Below are 13101 nucleotides of genomic sequence, written 5' to 3'. Positions count from 1 at the left end.
CTAGGCATAAAAGCAAGGATAGATCTAGGTATTGCCATCTTTGGTAGGCAATCCATAAGTGGCTCTCATAATAGATTCATAAGGTAATTTAATTTTCTTTCTAGGGAAGTGTTCCATGCCTTTCCTTAACGGAAATTGGAATCTAATATTCCCTTCCTTCATATCAATAATTGCACCAATCGTTCTAAGGAAAGGTCTACCAAGAATAATAGGACATGAAGGATTGCAATCTATGTCAAGAACAATAAAATCTACGGGCACATAATTCCTATTTGCAACAATAAGAACATCATTAATTCTTCCCATAGGTTTCTTAATAGTGGAATCCGCAAGGTGCAAGTTTAAAGAGCAATCATCAAAATCACGGAAACCTAGCAAATCACACAAAGCCTTTGGAATCGTGGAAACACTAGCACCCAAATCACACAAAGCATAGCATTCATGATCTTTAATTTTAATTTTAATAGTAGGTTCCCACTCATCATAAAGTTTTCTAGGGATAGAAACTTCCAACTCAAGTTTTTCTTCATAAGATTTCATCAAAGCATCAACAATATGTTTAGTAAAAGCTTTATTTTGACTATAAGCATGAGGAGAATTTAGCACAGATTGCAACAAGGAAATACAATCTATCAAAGAGCAATTATCATAATTAAATTCCTTGAAATCCAAAATAGTGGGTTCATTAATATTTAAAGTTTTGACTTCTTCAATCCCACTTTTAACAATTTTAGCATCAAGATCTAAAGACTCCGAATTTTTGGAACGCCGTCTAGGTAAAGGTGGATCATATTCAGTCCCATCATTATAAAGATTCATATTGCAAAACAAAGATTTAATAGGGGACACATCAATAACTTTTAGATCTTCATCTTTATTATCATGGAAACTAGAAGAACACGCTTTTATAAATCAATCTTTCTTAGCACGCATCCTAGCGGTTCTTTCTTTGCACTCATCAATGGGAATTCTCATGGCTTTGAGAGACTCATTGATATCATGCTTAGGTGGAATAGATCTAAGTTTTTAAGAATCAACATCAAGAGAAATTCTATCAACGTTCCTAGCCAACTCATCAATCTTAAGCAATTTTTCTTCAATCAAAGCATTGAAATTATTTTGCGAAGTAATAAATTCTTTAATATTAGATTCAGAATCAGAGGGCACCTTATTATAATTTCCATAAGAATTGTTGTAGGAATTACCATAATTATTAGAGGAATTACTAGGATACGACCTAGGATTAAAGTTTCCTCTATACGCGTTGTTACCAAAATTATTCCTACCAACAAAATTCACATCCATAGATTCATTATTATTCTCAATCAAAGTAGATAAAGGCATATCATTAGGATCAGAAGAAACACTTTTATTAGCAAATAATTTCATAAGTTCATCCATCTTTCCACTCAAAACATTAATTTCTTCTATTGCATGCACTTTCTTATTAGTAGATCTTTCAGTGTGCCATTGAGAATAATTAACCATAATATTATCTAGGAGTTTAGTAGCTTCTCCTAAAGTGATTTCCATAAAAGTGCCTCCCACGGCCGAATCTAAAAGATTTCTAGAAGCAAAATTCAATCCGGCATAAAAATTTTGTATAATCATCCACAAATTCAAGCCATGTGTAGGGCAATTACATATCATTAATTTCATCCTCTCCCAAGCTTGTGCAACATGTTCATGATCAAGTTGCTTAAAATTCATAATAACGTTTCTAAGAGAGATAATCTTAGCGGGAGGAAAATACTTAGAGATAAAAGCATCTTTGCACTTATTCCAAGAATCAATACTATTTTTAGGCAAAGACGAAAACCAAGCTTTAGCACGATCTCTAAGCGAAAAAGGAAATAGCTTCAATTTAACAATATCATTATCCACATATTTCTTCTTTTGCATATCACATAAATCAACGAAGCTATTCAAATGGGTAGCGGCATCTTCACTAGGAAGGCCAGCGAATTGATCTTTCATGACAAGATTCAACAAAGCAGCATTGATTTCACAAGATTTAGTATCGGTAAGAGGAGCAATCGGAGTGCTAAGGAAATAATTGTTGTTGGTATTGGTAAAGTCACACAATTTGGTATTATCTTGAGCCATCGTGACAAGCAAGCAATCCGACACACAAGCAAACAAGAAACAGGCAAAAAAGAGGCGAATAGAGAAAGAGAGGGAGGAAGGAGAGAGACAGAGAGGGCAAACAAAACAGCAAGGGTGAAGTGGGGGAGAGGAAAATGAGAGGCAAATGGCAAATAATGTAATGCGGGAGATAAGGATTTGTGATGGGTACTTGGTGTGTTGACTTTTGCGTAGACCTCCCCGGCAACGGCGCCAGAAATCCTTCTTGATACCTCTTGAGCACTTGCGTTGGTTTTCCCTTGAAGAGGAAAGGGTGTTGCAGTAAAGTAGCATAAGTATTTCCCTCAGTTTTTGAGAACCAATGTATCAATCTAGTAGGAGCCCACACATGAGTCCTTCGCACCTACACAAACAAATAAATCCTCGCAACCAACGCGATAAGGGGTTGTCAGTCCCTACACGGTCACTTACGAGAGTGAGATATGATAGATATGATAAGATAATATTTTTGGTATTTTTTTATGATAAAGAGAAATAAAAGATGCAAGGTAAAATAAATGGCAAAGGAAATAACTAAGTATTGAAAGATTAATATGATGGAAGATAGACCCGGGGGCCATAGGTTTCACTACTGGTTTCTCTCAAGAGCATAAGTATTTACGGTGGGTAAACAAATTACTGTTGAGTAATTGACAGAATTGAGCATAGTTATGATAATATCTAGGTATGATCATGTATATAGGCATCACGTCAGAGACAAGTAGAGCGACTCCTGCCTGCATCTACTACTATTACTCCACACATCGACCGCTATCCAGCATGCATCTAGAGTATTAAGTTCAAGAGAACAGAGTAACGCTTTAAGCAAGATGACATGATGTAGAGGGATAAACTCATGCAATATGATATAAACCCCATCTTGTTATCCTTGATGGCAACAATACAATACGTGCCTTGCTGCCCCTACTGTCACTGGGAAAGGACACCGCAAGATTGAACCCAAAGCTAAGCACTTCTTCCATTGCAAGAAAGATCAATCTAGTAGGCCAAACCAAATTGATAATTAGAAGAGACTTGCAAAGATAACCAACCATACATAAAAGAATTCAGAGAAGATTCAAATATTGTTCATAGATAAACTTGATCATAAACCATCTAGCTAATAGCTATGGGCCCGTAGGTCTCAACAAACACACTGCAAAAGAAGATTACATCGAATAGATCTCCACACGAGAGGGGGAGAACTTTGTATTGAGATCCAAAAAGAGAGAAGAAGCCATCTAGCTAATAGCTATGGGCCCGTAGGTCTGAGGTAAACTACTCACACTTCATCGAAGGGGCTATGGTGTTGATGTAGAAGCCCTCCATGATCGATGCCCCCTTCGGCGGAGCTCTGGAAAAGGCACCAAGATGGGATCTCGTGGATACAGAAAGTTACGGCTGTGGAATTAGGGTTTTGGCTCCGTATCTGGTGGTTTGGGGGTACGTATGTATATATAGGAGGAAGGAGTACGTCGATGGAGCAATAGGGGGCCCACGAGGGTGGAGGGCGCGCCCAGGGGGTAGGCGCGCCCCCTACCTCGTGCCTTCCTCGTTGATTGCTTTACGTAGGGTCCAAGTCCTCTGGATCATGTTCGTTCCTAAAATCACGTTCCCGAAGGTTTCATTCCGTTTGGACTCCGTTTGATATTCTTTTTCTGCGAAACCCTAAAATAGGCAAAAAAACAGCAATTCTGGGCTGGGCCTCCGGTTAATAGGTTAGTCCCCAAAAAATATAGAAGTGTATAATAAAGCCCAATAATGTCCAAAACAGAATATAATATAGCATAACATGGCCTTGTCATAAACTTAGCATAAGCCGGCCGCCCAAACAAAGCGTGGTACGGACTTTTGATCTTTACCACCTCAAATGTCAATGTTTCTGACCTTGAATCATAGTCATCTCCAAAAGCTACCTCCAAAGCTATCTTGCCAACAGGATATGCAGACTTACCAGGTACCACCCCATGAAAGACCGTATTTGACGGTTTAAGATCCTTATTTGTCAACCCCATACGGCGGAATGTATCATAATACAAAATATTGATACTACTTCCCCCATCCATGAGCACTTTAGTAAACTTGTATCCCCCAACTTGAGGGGCTACCATCAGGGACAAGTGACCCGGATTATCAACCCGGGGTGGGTGATCATCTCTACTCCACAAAATAGGTTGCTCAGACCAGCGTAAATACTGAGGTACTGCCGGCTCAACAGAGTTTACTGCCCTTTTGTGAAGCTTCTGATCACGTTTGCACAAACTAGTAGTGAAGACATGATATTGCCCATTGTTCAGCTGTTTGGGATTGCTCTGATAACCCGACTGCTGCTGCTGCTGCTGACTCCCCTGATGGTTGTAACCTCCCTGGTTGCCTTGGTGCCCTTGATTGACGTGTCCGGTTTGGTTGCCTAGAAACCTTGAACCGGAACCACCACCTCCGTAACCCGGCCCGTGGAAACCTCCTCCTGAACCGCCGGGCGGGCCATTGTCATATTGGAACATATTGGAATTCTTGAAATCCCGCATGATATAACAGTCCTTCCAAAGATGTGATGCCGGCTTCTCCTTTGATCCATGCTTTGGATAGGGCTGATTTAACAAGTGCTCCAAATTGTTGCCTGAACCTCCACCCCTCTGGGGCTGCTTGCCCTTACGGCGCTGGCCATTCTCCTGCGCGTTGGTATTTGCAACAAAGTCCAAGCTACTGTCGGTCTTGCGCTTACCACCATTTCCATGGCCTGCCGGATTATGTTGTTGATCTTTGGCATTGCCATTCTTCTTCCCTTTCTCCGGTTTGTCCTCCTCTGAATCCGGATCCTTGGTATTATCTGAATCGGCGTATTTAACCAAAGCGGCCATGAGTGTTGACATGTCATTGTAGTGACGTTTGAGCCTTCCCAACTTCTGTTTTAACGGTTTGAAACGACAATTGCCCTCTAATGTTAACACTGCAGTGTCTGCATTGATACGATCTGATGAATGTGAAATCGCTGAGACCCGTTTGACCCAATGGGTCGTGGACTCCCCTTCCTCTTGGACAAAAACGGCCAGATCTACGATTGACATCGGCTGCTTACACGTATCCTTGAAGTTCTGGATAAACCGGTGCTTCAATTCGGCCCATGATCCAATAGAGTTGGTCGGCAAGCTCTTCAACCAAGTACGAGTTGTTCCTTCCAACATCATGGTGAAATATTTAGCACACACTGCCTCATCCACATCTAACATCTCCATTGCCATCTCATAGCTCTCCACCCACGCCTCTGGTTGCAAATCGGCAGTGTAATTTGGTACCTTACGAGGTCCCTTGAAATCCTTGGGCAGTCTCACATTACGCAAAGTGGGGGTTAAACATGGCACCCCTAAGGAACTGAACATCACTCCTGGCTCCATGGAGGCCATGGGGTGAACCGGAGTATGCTGTCGTGCTCCGTGTCGAGCTGCCAACTCGGCCTCCCGACGTGCGCGGCCATGGTCCACAACATCTTGCGCATTAGCGCCTCCCCCGGCCGGGTTGTTCCCTCGTGGTGAATTTCGGCGACGTGCACTACTAGACACGGCCGGTTCGTCCTCCACATGTCTGCTATAACTCCGGCTTGGACGGGGAGTGGAATGAATCCTCTCACGACTGTGTGAATACACCTGCTGTTGATTTAGTGTTGTTTGAAGGAGATCTCTGGCCCGACGTGCTTCCACTGCAACTGGTGACTCGTCGTCAGTTGGGAGGGCCGCCAGGCATGAAGCGGCGGCCACAATGTTGTCCAACGGGTTGGAATAATGCCCGGGCGGCGTTGATACATACTGTGGCACAACGTTGTTCTGGTGAGGCGGGTCCGTCGTGCGTGGTTGAACCGGTGCTCCTGTTCCCGGCACCCCCGCCCGGTTTAGTGTGGGTTGGCTACCAGCTCCTGCTCCTGGTGTGTTAAAAAGATTCTGTGGCTCATAAACTGACGGGAGACGTGATCGATACCTTCTTCTCATGACTTCCTCTGAAGCATTCTGATCCAGTCTAATCTGGTAGGCATGTGCTTCCAATTCAGCCTGCTCTGTAGCCATCCTAGCATTCTCTGTTGCCAGGTCCGCTTTAGCCTAGGCTATCTGATCTTTCACCTTTGCAATATCCGCATTGTGCTGATCCTGGCTGCTGCATCCACCTCTGCGGCCATCAACGTTGCCAAAGCGTCGAACAAATCAGACAGGACTTGGGCCGGAGGCGGCGCCGAGCTTCCTGCCCCTGCTGGTGTGGCCGTTGTTGAACTGGAGAGCATTACTGTGGTGGTAGATGAATGAGGCGCCGATTGTGTGCCGGCCATGAAGACGGCGGCCCGGTTTGGTAGATCGGGGGAATCCGGAATACTGTTGCCCTCAGATCCTCCCTCAATCCGGCCGTCCTACAACTGGTAAAGTGATTCGGTCTCTCCAGAAGACTCGTCATCAGAACAGACCACGGTCTCTCCATCGGACAACGGTCTGTCCTCGTACCTCGATCCATGGATGACACCCACAAAAACATGCCTTGCCTCGGGCTGAACCGGCGAAGAACTTGCACGCCGAGCCATTTCGATGATGTCCGTGTAGATGTCCGGCTCAAGGGCCGGTTCGCCGATCTTGCCGATAAAGACGTGAATCCCACCAAAGGGGACCCGGTACACGTATTCGATTGAATCGGCCTCGGGACCCCATCCTGTGTTGTCGATGTAGAGCTTGCCGCGACGACTCTTCGTCATCCGGCCCACAGCGTATCCCTTAAGTCCGTCGAAGCTGCCCTTCAAGAACTCAAAACCATCGTGCAATAGTCCCACGGTGGGCGCCAACTGTCGTGGGTTTGTCACGGCAGATGTCCTTGTGAAAGGACTTAGTCGTGGAGCCATCGCTACGGGTTAGCTTTAAGGGGTTAAACCGAACAAGGGGACACGGGGAATTTTTATACTAGTTCGGCCCCTTCGAGGAAGGTAAAAGCCTACGTCTAGTTGTGATTGGTATTGCTAGGGTTTCGAAGGCCAGGGAGCGAATCCGCTTTGTCTGGCTCTCGAGTTGTTGTCTGTTTTCCTGAACCGCTGTCGGGTCGTCCCCTTATATACATGCGCAGCGCCCGTTGGTTTATAGAGTCCCGAGACCGGCTCATAAACATGTCCGGTTCGGTCTCCACTCTTTCTATCTTATAATACAAGTTTCATACAAATGCCGGTTCACGACTACGGGCCTTAAACCGGTTCTGGGCCCTGGACATTTCCTCTTCTGTCTACATGGGCTTCAAGCATAATCAACTACGGATGAAGTTAACCCGGCCTTTCCTGGCCGGTTTACGCCCAGTAGTAATATCCCCAACAGATACGTTGGAGACGTATCACTGCCCGTGAAGCTGGGAATCGGGGGCGGCCCCTGTTGGCCGCCCGCAATCCACGCCTGCAGCCCCTCAAGCAAGGTAGGCATAATCGCAGTGATCATCGCTCCTAGTTGGTATCGCACTTGCTCTTCGACTATCTCCGGAATCCGCGCCACTTTTGCCTTGAGTTCTTGAACCTCGCGCTCCTGGCTTTCCGAGCTGGTCTTTCTCTCCTTTCGCCCAGCGGTATAGTATTCCGACCATTTCGTGGACAAGCCTTTGCCGGCCACACGACCAGCTGACGACGGCTTACTAAGCTTATCCTTGTTTTTCATTACCTTAAATGCCCTATTTAAAGGGGTGTCGAAAGGGGAGCTCTGAGACGACCCCGCGCTACTGCTTTCAGTGTCCTGCGGAAGGAACGTGAACCATTTAGAAATTTGGCTTCATTAATTAGAATGCAACCATATGGAGCTAATTACGCGGGGTGTATTCCTTACCAGAACAAGCTCAAGCGCCTTGGTCTTCGGATCCGTGGTAAGCTCCTTGGTTACCGGGTCAATCTTGTACCGGGCCCTGACATAGTTCCTGGTCTGCTTGTCACTGTATTTCTCGAAGAGGGGCGGTAGGCCTTGCTCGGCACGCTCCGCATTCTCCTTGTCCCATATAGGTTCCGCCACTCTGTAACCGCCGGGACCGAGTTTGTGGACCCCTAAGTTCAAGTCCCGCATCTCTTTCCCCCACTAACTTGATTCCACGGTTGCGTTGCTCTCGCACTTGATCTTGAACTCTAGGTAGTCATCTTCGCTGATCGAAGGATTTTTCTCCTTGATCTTCTCATAACTATCACCTTTTTCAATCATTCTCTTCACCGCGGCTCTCCAAGTAGCCAGGGCCGTGCTCATCTTCGTGAGGGCGGCACTGTTCACTTTATTCCCTGAGAGGCGTGTGTTTGCGAAGTCACCGGGGAACTTGTATCGTTCGTGCAGCTTCGTGAAGAGGACGTTGCGCAATTTCCCTCGGTCACGATGCCTTAGGTTCTCGGTGTTGATCGAGACGGTGCTCCGTAGAATGCACCCGAGCTGTCCCGCGTACCCCTTGACTAATTATTTGGGCGCCGTTGGATGCCCCTCGGAGGACACTTCAGTAAATTCCTCCTTGACGGTGCCGAGCATGTTCGGGCGCCGGTCCTTCCGTTGCGTCTTCGGTTGGCTGCCAAATGTGCGTGCGCTGCCATCATCAGTGATGGCATCCTTGGCGGCACCATCGGTGGTGTCATCCCCGACGCCACTAGGGGTTGTGTAGTCGGGATCGGTGTCTTCCGCGGCGTCCTCATAGTGGTGAGGTTCTTCCTCCATCTCCTGGGACAGCTCCCAGAATGCCTTGCCCGAACCGCCGGCCTCATCGTTGTGGGCCATGTTTCGCTCTAAATAGGAAAAAAGTTTGGTCAAAAAGTTGGTTATTGTCAAGGAACAAGATCTCTAAGTTGACCAAATAACCTAATTCTCGAGGAATGTCGCCAAAGAGTTGGCTTCGATGTGTGGTACAAAATTGAATTTTGGAAATCTACAGAATGAACAAGCTAAGGGCTGCAAATACCCGCAAGGCTTCAAGGGTGACGACATAATGGCTCAGTGTTATTTAAGGGTTGGTTTGTGAGGAATTATCATGGTCTCATCATTTAGGGTTTGTCGACACCGAGGCATCCTAAAAGCTAAGCTTTTATCATTTAGGGTTTGTCGACACTGAGGCACCCTAAATGCTAAGTTAAGTGTTCATCATTTAGGGTTTATCGATGCCGAGGCACCCTAAAAGCTAAGGTTTTATCATTTAGGGTTTGTCGACGCTGAGGCACCCTAAAAGCCAAGGTTATATCATTTAGGGTTTGTCGACGCCGAGGCACCCCAAAAGCCTAAGTTTTCATCATTTAGGGTTTATCGATGCCGAGGCACCCTAAAAGCCAAGGTTATATCATTTAGGGTTTGTCAACACCGAGGCACCCCAAAAGCCTAAGTTTTCATCATTTAGGGTTTAGCGATGACGAGGCACCCTAAAAGCCATCATCATCATATCATCTTGAAAATATTATAACAACTAAGTTCATCCTACTTAATTAAGTAATATTGATATTTTGTTAAATCTTAATTAAGTAATAGAGTTTCATTCACTTCTTGCACTAATAGATTGCATTTCCAAGTTCTTATAAGTTATAACGGAGACCCTACGAGGACCTGGAAGCTTGCATGCGTTCTAGGGAAAATTCTGGTGGAGTTCTTCTAATAAGGAGTTGATTGGTTGATATAACAAGTTCTAGGGAAAATTCTAGTGGAGAAATGGAACTGGTTAAGAGTTGAAAGAAAGGTATCTAATTAGAAACTGAAGGAAATATGCCCTAGAGGCAATAATAAAGTTATTATTTATTTCCTTATATCATGATAAATGTTTATTATTCATGCTAGAATTGTATTAACCGGAAACATAATACATGTGTGAATACATAGACAAACATAGTGTCACTAGTATGCCTCTACTTGACTAGCTCGTTGATCAAAGATGGTTATGTTTCCTAACCATAGACATGAGTTGTCATTTGATTAACGGGATCACATCATTAGGAGAATGATGTTATTGACTTGACCTATTCCGTTAGCTTAGCACTTGATTGTTTAGTTTGTTGCTATTGCTTTCTTCATGACTTATACATGTTCCTATGACTATGAGATTATGCAACTCCCGTTTACCGGAGGAACACTTTGTGTGCTACCAAACATCACAACGTAACTTGGTGATTATAAAGGTGCTCTACAGGTGTCTCCGAAGGTACTTGTTGGATTGGAGAATTTCGAGATTAGGATTTGTCACTCCGATTGTCGGAGAGGTATCTCTGGGCCCTCTCGGTAATGCACATCACATAAGCCTTGCAAGCATTGCAACTAATAAGTTAGTTGCGGGATGATGTATTACGGAATGAGTAAAGAGACTTGCCGGTAACGAGATTGAACTAGGTATTGAGATACCGACGATCAAATCTTGGGCAAGTAACATACCGGTGACAAAGGGAACAACGTATGTTGTTATGCGGTCTGACCGATAAAAGATCTTCGTAGAATATGTAGGAACCAATATGAGCATCCAGGTTCCGCTATTGGTTATTGACCGGAGACGTGTCTCGGTCATGTCTACATTGTTCTCGAACCCGTAGGGTCCACACGCTTAACGTTACGATGACAATTTCATTATGAGTTTATATATTTTGATGTACCGAAGGTTGTTCGGAGTCCCGGATGTGATCACGGACATAACGAGGAGTCTCGAAATAGTCGAGACATAAAGATTGATATATTGGACGACTATATTCGGACACAGGAATGGTTCCGGGAGTTATCGGATATAAAACGGAGTACCGGGGGTTACCGGAACCCCCCCCCCCCCGGGGGTGGGGGGTGGGGGTTAATGGGCCTCATGGGCCCAAAGTGGAGCAGAGGAGGGGCAGACAGGGCAGGCTGCGCGCCCCCTCCCCCTCTAGTCCGAATTGGACAAGGAGGGAGGGGCGGCGCCCCCCCTTTCCTTTCTCTCCTCTCTCCCTTCCTTCCCCCTCTCCTAGTTGGACAAGGAAAGGAGGGAGTCCTACTCCCGGTAGGAGTAGGACTCCTCCCTGGCGTGCCTCCTCCTGGTCGGCCGCCCCTCCTCCTTGCTCCTTTATATACGGGGGCAGGGGGGCACCTCTAGACACAACAATTGATCCTTGAGATCTATTAGCCGTGTGCGGTGCCCTCCTCCACCATAATCCTCGATAATATTGTAGCGGTGCTTAGGCGAAGCCCTGCGACGGTAGAACATCAAGATCGTCACCACGCTGTCGTGCTGACGGAACTCTTCCCCAACATTCTGCTAGATAGGAGTCCGGGGATCGTCATCGAGCTGAACGTGTGCTAGAACTCAGAGGTGCCGTAGTTTCGATGCTTGATCGGTCGGGCCGTGAAGACGTGCGACTACATCAACCACGTTGTGCTAACGCTTCCGCTTCCGGTCTATGAGGGTACGTAGACAACACTCTTCCCTCTCATTGCTATGCATCACCATGATCTTGCATGTGCGTAGGAAAATTTTGAAATTACTACGTTACCCAACAGTGGCATCCGAGCCTAGGTTTTATGCTTTGATGTTGTGCACGAGTAGAACACAAGTGAGTTGTGGGCGATATAAGTCATACTGCTTACCAGCATGTCATACTTTGGTTCGGCGGTATTGTTGGATGAAGCGGCCCGGACCGACATTACGCATACGCTTACGCGAGACTGGTTCTACCGACGTGCTTTGCACTCAGGTGGCTGGCGGGTGTCAGTTTCTCCAACTTTAGTTTAACCAAGTGTGGCTACGCCCGGTCCTTGCGAAGGTTAAAACAACACCAACTTGACAAACTATCGTTGTGGTTTTGATGCGTAGGTAAGAACGGTTCTTGCTAAGCCTGTAGCAGCCACGTAAAACTTGCAACAACAAAGTAGAGGACGTCTAACTTGTTTTTGCAGGGCATGTTGTGATGTGATATGGTCAAGACATGATACTAAATTTTATCGTATGAGATGATCATGTTTTGTAACCGAGTTATCGGAAACTGGCAGGAGCCATATGGTTGTCGCTTTATTGTATGCAATGCAATTGCACTGTAATGCTTTACTTTATCACTAAGCAGTAGCGATAGTCGTGGAAGCATAAGATTGGCGATACGACAACGATGCTACGATGGTGATCAAGGTGTCGCGCCGGTGACGATGGTGATCATGACGGTGCTTCGAAGATGGAGATCACAAGCACAAGATGATGATGGTCATATCATATCACTTATATTGATTGCATGTGATGTTTATCTTTTATGCATCTTATGTTGCTTTGATTGACGGTAGCATTATAAGATGATCCCTCACTAAATTATCAAAGTATAAGTGTTCTCCTTGAGTATGCACCGTTGCGAAAGTTCTTCATGCTGAGACACCACGTGATGATCGGGTGTGATAGGCTCTACGTTCAAATACAACGGGTGCAAAATAGTTGCACACGCGGAATACTCAGGTTTAACTTGACGAGCCTAGCATATAACAGATATGGCCTCGGAACACAGAGACCGAAAGGTCAAGCGTGAATCATATAGTAGATATGATCAACATATTGATGTTCACCATTGATACTACTCCATCTCACGTGATGATCGGACATGGTTTAGTTGATTTGGATCACGTGATCACTTAGAGGATTAGAGGGATATCTTTCTAAGTGGGAGTTTTTAAGTAATATGATTAATTGAACTTAAATTTATCATGAACTTAGTACCTGATAGTATCTTGCTTGTCTATGTTTGATTGTAGATAGATGGCTCATGCTGTTGTTCTGTTGAATTTTAATGCGTTCCTTGAGAAAGCAAAGTTGAAAGATGATGGTAGCAATTACACGGACTGGGTCCGTAACTTGAGGATTATCCTCATTGCTGCACAGAAGAATTACGTCCTGGAAGCACCGCTAAGTGCCAAGCCTGCTGCAGGAGCAACACCAGGTGTTATGAACGTCCGGCAGAGCAAAGCTGATGACTACTCGATACTTCAGTGTGCCATGCTTTACGGCTTAGAACCGGGTCTTCAAAGACGTTTTGAACGT

General features: G+C 45.4%; 1 pseudogene; it reads right to left on the bottom strand.

Annotated features, from left to right (window-relative positions):
- Window positions 1–8195: 8195 nt before the first annotated feature.
- Window positions 8196–8870, bottom strand: LOC147975120 (uncharacterized; annotated as a pseudogene).
- Between the last annotated feature and the right edge of the window lie 4231 nt (window positions 8871–13101).

The sequence above is a fragment of the Triticum urartu genome, chromosome 4A (assembly GCF_056163025.1).
Source record: "Triticum urartu cultivar PI428250 chromosome 4A, HENAU_Tu73, whole genome shotgun sequence".
NCBI lineage: Eukaryota > Viridiplantae > Streptophyta > Magnoliopsida > Poales > Poaceae > Triticum > Triticum urartu.
This window is presented reverse-complemented; position numbering and strand designations above follow the sequence as displayed.